This window comes from Lasioglossum baleicum, unplaced genomic scaffold (genome assembly GCF_051020765.1).
Source record: "Lasioglossum baleicum unplaced genomic scaffold, iyLasBale1 scaffold1640, whole genome shotgun sequence".
In the NCBI taxonomy this organism is placed as follows: domain Eukaryota; kingdom Metazoa; phylum Arthropoda; class Insecta; order Hymenoptera; family Halictidae; genus Lasioglossum; species Lasioglossum baleicum.
The window spans coordinates 7,501-15,000 of NW_027470699.1; positions in this window are offsets into that span (position 1 = coordinate 7,501).

Consider the following 7,500-nt stretch of genomic DNA (forward strand, 5'->3'; position numbering starts at 1 on the left):
AGGACGCCGGCGCCGCGCGGTGAATAGCACGCGCGCTTATGGGTGCAAACCGCCGCGGCAACAGCCCGTCCGGCGGGGCTGTTGGGACTTAGAAAAATTTTTGCATGAAAAATTTTTTTGTACAACACAATAAATATTTATATTTCCAGGATATTTAACACAAAATATTCAACTTTTCATATACTATCTCGGCACTTTGAACATTTTTCAAGTCCAACCGCCAAGAGTAAACTTATCTTTCTATCGTATCTAGACCATTATAAATATTAGATCATTGTATAATAAAGCATTCTAACAATAAATATCAAGTATCAAAGCTCTAGGATGAATATTTATCGAATAAACTCAGAATAATGTTCCGGGCGCATTGCGTGCAACTCCGACCGAAGCGAAATTTTTCCAAGTCCAACCGCCAAGAGTAAACTTTTTTCCTAGCGTTCCCAGACCATTATAAATATTAGATCATTGTATAATAACGCATTCTAACAATAAATATCAAGTATCAAAGCTTTAGGATGAATATTTATCGAATAAACTCAGAATAATGTTCCGGGCGCATTGCGAGCAACTCCGACCGAGCGAAATTTTTCTAAGTCCAACCGCCAAGAGTAAACTTTTTTTCTAGCGTTCCCAGACCATTATAAATATTAGATCATTGTATAATAACGCATTCTAACAATAAATATCAAGTATCAAAGCTTTAGGATGAATATTTATCGAATAAACTCAGAATAATGTTCCGGGCGCATTGCGAGCAACTCCGACCGAGCGAAATTTTTCTAAGTCCAACCGCCAAGAGTAAACTTTTTTCCTAGCGTTCCCAGACCATTATAAATATTAGATCATTGTATAATAACGCATTCTAACAATAAATATCAAGTATCAAAGCTTTAGGATGAATATTTATCGAATAAACTCAGAATAATGTTCCGGGCGCATTGCGAGCAACTCCGACCGAGCGAAATTTTTCTAAGTCCAACCGCCAAGAGTAAACTTTTTTCCTAGCGTTCCCAGACCATTATAAATATTAGATCATTGTATAACAACGCATTCTAACAATAAATATCAAGTATCAAAGCTCTAGGATGAATATTTATCGAATAAACTCAGAATAATGTTCCGGGCGCATTGCGAGCAACTCCGACCGAGCGAAATTTTTCTAAGTCCAACCGCCAAGAGTAAACTTTTTTCCTAGCGTTCCCAGACCATTATAAATATTAGATCATTGTATAATAACGCATTCTAACAATAAATATCAAGTATCAAAGCTTTAGGATGAATATTTATCGAATAAACTCAGAATAATGTTCCGGGCGCATTGCGAGCAACTCCGACCGAGCGAAATTTTTCTAAGTCCAACCGCCAAGAGTAAACTTTTTTCCTAGCGTTCCCAGACCATTATAAATATTAGATCATTGTATAATAACGCATTCTAACAATAAATATCAAGTGTCAAAGCTTTAGGATGAATATTCATCGAATAAACTCAGAATAATGTTCCGGGCGCATTGCGAGCAACTCCGACCGAGCGAAATTTTTCTAAGTCCAACCGCCAAGAGTAAACTTTTTTCCTAGCGTTCCCAGACCATTATAAATATTAGATCATTGTATAACAACGCATTCTAACAATAAATATCAAGTATCAAAGCTCTAGGATGAATATTTATCGAATAAACTCAGAATAATGTTCCGGGCGCATTGCGAGCAACTCCGACCGAGCGAAATTTTTCTAAGTCCAACCGCCAAGAGTAAACTTTTTTCCTAGCGTTCCCGGACCATTATAAATATTAGATCATTGTATAACAACGCATTCTAACAATAAATATCAAGTATCAAAGCTCTAGGATGAATATTTATCGAATAAACTCAGAATAATGTTCCGGGCGCATTGCGAGCAACTCCGACCGAGCGAAATTTTTCTAAGTCCAACCGCCAAGAGTAAACTTTTTTCCTAGCGTTCCCAGACCATTATAAATATTAGATCATTGTATAATAACGCATTCTAACAATAAATATCAAGTATCAAAGCTTTAGGATGAATATTTATCGAATAAACTCAGAATAATGTTCCGGGCGCATTGCGAGCAACTCCGACCGAGCGAAATTTTTCTAAGTCCAACCGCCAAGAGTAAACTTTTTTCCTAGCGTTCCCAGACCATTATAAATATTAGATCATTGTATAATAACGCATTCTAACAATAAATATCAAGTATCAAAGCTCTAGGATGAATATTTATCGAATAAACTCAGAATAATGTTCCGGGCGCATTGCGAGCAACTCCGACCGAGCGAAATTTTTCTAAGTCCAACCGCCAAGAGTAAACTTTTTTCCTAGCGTTCCCAGACCATTATAAATATTAGATCATTGTATAATAACGCATTCTAACAATAAATATCAAGTATCAAAGCTTTAGGATGAATATTTATCGAATAAACTCAGAATAATGTTCCGGGCGCATTGCGAGCAACTCCGACCGAGCGAAATTTTTCTAAGTCCAACCGCCAAGAGTAAACTTTTTTCCTAGCGTTCCCAGACCATTATAAATATTAGATCATTGTATAATAACGCATTCTAACAATAAATATCAAGTATCAAAGCTTTAGGATGAATATTTATCGAATAAACTCAGAATAATGTTCCGGGCGCATTGCGAGCAACTCCGACCGAGCGAAATTTTTCTAAGTCCAACCGCCAAGAGTAAACTTTTTTCCTAGCGTTCCCAGACCATTATAAATATTAGATCATTGTATAATAACGCATTCTAACAATAAATATCAAGTATCAAAGCTTTAGGATGAATATTTATCGAATAAACTCAGAATAATGTTCCGGGCGCATTGCGAGCAACTCCGACCGAGCGAAATTTTTCTAAGTCCAACCGCCAAGAGTAAACTTTTTTCCTAGCGTTCCCAGACCATTATAAATATTAGATCATTGTATAATAACGCATTCTAACAATAAATATCAAGTGTCAAAGCTTTAGGATGAATATTTATCGAATAAACTCAGAATAATGTTCCGGGCGCATTGCGAGCAACTCCGACCGAGCGAAATTTTTCTAAGTCCAACCGCCAAGAGTAAACTTTTTTCCTAGCGTTCCCAGACCATTATAAATATTAGATCATTGTATAACAACGCATTCTAACAATAAATATCAAGTATCAAAGCTCTAGGATGAATATTTATCGAATAAACTCAGAATAATGTTCCGGGCGCATTGCGAGCAACTCCGACCGAGCGAAATTTTTCTAAGTCCAACCGCCAAGAGTAAACTTTTTTCCTAGCGTTCCCAGACCATTATAAATATTAGATCATTGTATAATAACGCATTCTAACAATAAATATCAAGTATCAAAGCTTTAGGATGAATATTTATCGAATAAACTCAGAATAATGTTCCGGGCGCATTGCGAGCAACTCCGACCGAGCGAAATTTTTCTAAGTCCAACCGCCAAGAGTAAACTTTTTTCCTAGCGTTCCCAGACCATTATAAATATTAGATCATTGTATAATAACGCATTCTAACAATAAATATCAAGTGTCAAAGCTTTAGGATGAATATTCATCGAATAAACTCAGAATAATGTTCCGGGCGCATTACGAGCAACTCCGACCGAGCGAAATTTTTCTAAGTCCAACCGCCAAGAGTAAACTTTTTTCCTAGCGTTCCCAGACCATTATAAATATTAGATCATTGTATAACAACGCATTCTAACAATAAATATCAAGTATCAAAGCTCTAGGATGAATATTTATCGAATAAACTCAGAATAATGTTCCGGGCGCATTGCGAGCAACTCCGACCGAGCGAAATTTTTCTAAGTCCAACCGCCAAGAGTAAACTTTTTTCCTAGCGTTCCCAGACCATTATAAATATTAGATCATTGTATAATAACGCATTCTAACAATAAATATCAAGTATCAAAGCTTTAGGATGAATATTTATCGAATAAACTCAGAATAATGTTCCGGGCGCATTGCGAGCAACTCCGACCGAGCGAAATTTTTCTAAGTCCAACCGCCAAGAGTAAACTTTTTTCCTAGCGTTCCCAGACCATTATAAATATTAGATCATTGTATAATAACGCATTCTAACAATAAATATCAAGTATCGAAGCTCTAGGATGAATATTTATCGAATAAACTCAGAATAATGTTCCGGGCGCATTGCGAGCAACTCCGACCGAGCGAAATTTTTCTAAGTCCAACCGCCAAGAGTAAACTTTTTTCCTAGCGTTCCCAGACCATTATAAATATTAGATCATTGTATAATAACGCATTCTAACAATAAATATCAAGTATCGAAGCTCTAGGATGAATATTTATCGAATAAACTCAGAATAATGTTCCGGGCGCATTGCGAGCAACTCCGACCGAGCGAAATTTTTCAAAGTCCAACCGCCAAGAGTAAACTTTTTTCCTAGCGTTCCCAGACAATTATAAATATTAGATCATCGTGTGGTAAAGCATTTTGAAGACAAATATCAAGTATGAAAGCGCTCGGATGAGTATTTATCGAATAAACTGAGAATAATGTTCGGAGCGCATCGCTTGCTCGGCCGCTCGAACGAATCGTTCGCGCGCCGAGGCGCGTCGGATCGCCCTGCGAAGGAGCTCGAGCGAAATTTTTCTAAGTCCAACCGCCAAGAGTAAACTTTTCTCCCCGAGCTCCCGCACGACTTTAATCGTTATATCCACGCACGATACCGCTTGTCATCAATATTTCTCGAGTTTCAAAGCTCTCGAACGCGTATTGCTCCAGTTTTTGTGAAATATTGCTCCGACCGCCAAGAGTAAACTTATCTTTCCGGCTTACTCGGACAATTATAAATATTAGATCATCGTGTGGTAAAGCATTTCGAAGACAAATATCAAGTATGAAAGCGCTCGGATGAGTATTTATCGAATAAACTGAGAATAATGTTCGGAGCGCATCGCTTGCTCGGCCGCTCGAACGAATCGTTCGCGCGCCGAGGCGGGTCGGATCGCCGTGCGAAGGAGCTCGAGCTAAATTTTTCTAAGTCCAACCGCCAAGAGTAAACTTTTCTCCCCGAGCTCCCGCACGACTTTAATCGTTATATCCACGCACGATACCGCTTGTCATCAATATTTCTCGAGTTTCAAAGCTCTCGGACGCGTATTGCTCCAGTTTTTGTGAAATATTGCTCCGACCGCCAAGAGTAAACTTATCTTTCCGGCTTACTCGGACAATTATAAATATTAGATCATCGTGTGGTAAAGCATTTCGAAGACAAATATCAAGTATGAAAGCGCTCGGATGAGTATTTATCGAATAAACTGAGAATAATGTTCGGAGCGCATCGCTTGCTCGGCCGCTCGAACGAATCGTTCGCGCGCCGAGGCGGGTCGGATCGCCGTGCGAAGGAGCTCGAGCGAAATTTTTCTAAGTCCAACCGCCAAGAGTAAACTTTTCTCCCCGAGCTCCCGCACGACTTTAATCGTTATATCCACGCACGATACCGCTTGTCATCAATGTTTCTCGAGTTTCAAAGCTCTCGGACGCGTATTGCTCCAGTTTTTGTGAAATATTGCTCCGACCGCCAAGAGTAAACTTATCTTTCCGGCTTACTCGGACAATTATAAATATTAGATCATCGTGTGGTAAAGCATTTCGAAGACAAATATCAAGTATGAAAGCGCTCGGATGAGTATTTATCGAATAAACTGAGAATAATGTTCGGAGCGCATCGCTTGCTCGGCCGCTCGAACGAATCGTTCGCGCGCCGAGGCGCGTCGTATCGCCGTGCGAAGGAGCTCGAGCGAAATTTTTCTAAGTCCAACCGCCAAGAGTAAACTTTTCTCCCCGAGCTCCCGCACGACTTTAATCGTTATATCCACGCACGATACCGCTTGTCATCAATATTTCTCGAGTTTCAAAGCTCTCGGACGCGTATTGCTCCAGTTTTTGTGAAATATTGCTCCGACCGCCAAGAGTAAACTTATCTTTCCGGCTTACTCGGACAATTATAAATATTAGATCATCGTGTGGTAAAGCATTTCGAAGACAAATATCAAGTATGAAAGCGCTCGGATGAGTATTTATCGAATAAACTGAGAATAATGTTCGGAGCGCATCGCTTGCTCGGCCGCTCGAACGAATCGTTCGCGCGCCGAGGCGGGTCGGATCGCCGTGCGAAGGAGCTCGAGCGAAATTTTTCTAAGTCCAACCGCCAAGAGTAAACTTTTCTCCCCGAGCTCCCGCACGACTTTAATCGTTATATCCACGCACGATACCGCTTGTCATCAATGTTATTCGAGTTTCAAAGCTCTCGGACGCGTATTGCTCCAGTTTTTGTGAAATATTGCTCCGACCGCCAAGAGTAAACTTATCTTTCCGGCTTACTCGGACAATTATAAATATTAGATCATCGTGTGGTAAAGCATTTCGAAGACAAATATCAAGTATGAAAGCGCTCGGATGAGTATTTATCGAATAAACTGAGAATAATGTTCGGAGCGCATCGCTTGCTCGGCCGCTCGAACGAATCGTTCGCGCGCCGAGGCGGGTCGGATCGCCGTGCGAAGGAGCTCGAGCGAAATTTTTCTAAGTCCAACCGCCAAGAGTAAACTTTTCTCCCCGAGCTCCCGCACGACTTTAATCGTTATATCCACGCACGATACCGCTTGTCATCAATGTTTCTCGAGTTTCAAAGCTCTCGGACGCGTATTGCTCCAGTTTTTGTGAAATATTGCTCCGACCGCCAAGAGTAAACTTATCTTTCCGGCTTACTCGGACAATTATAAATATTAGATCATCGTGTGGTAAAGCATTTCGAAGACAAATATCAAGTATGAAAGCGCTCGGATGAGTATTTATCGAATAAACTGAGAATAATGTTCGGAGCGCATCGCTTGCTCGGCCGCTCGAACGAATCGTTCGCGCGCCGAGGCGCGTCGTATCGCCGTGCGAAGGAGCTCGAGCGAAATTTTTCTAAGTCCAACCGCCAAGAGTAAACTTTTCTCCCCGAGCTCTCGCACGACTTTAATCGTTATATCCACGCACGATACCGCTTGTCATCAATATTTCTCGAGTTTCAAAGCTCTCGGACGCGTATTGCTCCAGTTTTTGTGAAATATTGCTCCGACCGCCAAGAGTAAACTTATCTTTCCGGCTTACTCGGACAATTATAAATATTAGATCATCGTGTGGTAAAGCATTTCGAAGACAAATATCAAGTATGAAAGCGCTCGGATGAGTATTTATCGAATAAACTGAGAATAATGTTCGGAGCGCATCGCTTGCTCGGCCGCTCGAACGAATCGTTCGCGCGCCGAGGCGGGTCGGATCGCCGTGCGAAGGAGCTCGAGCGAAATTTTTCTAAGTCCAACCGCCAAGAGTAAACTTTTCTCCCCGAGCTCCCGCACGACTTTAATCGTTATATCCACGCACGATACCGCTTGTCATCAATGTTTCTCGAGTTTCAAAGCTCTCGGACGCGTATTGCTCCAGTTTTTGTGAAATATTGCTCCGACCGCCA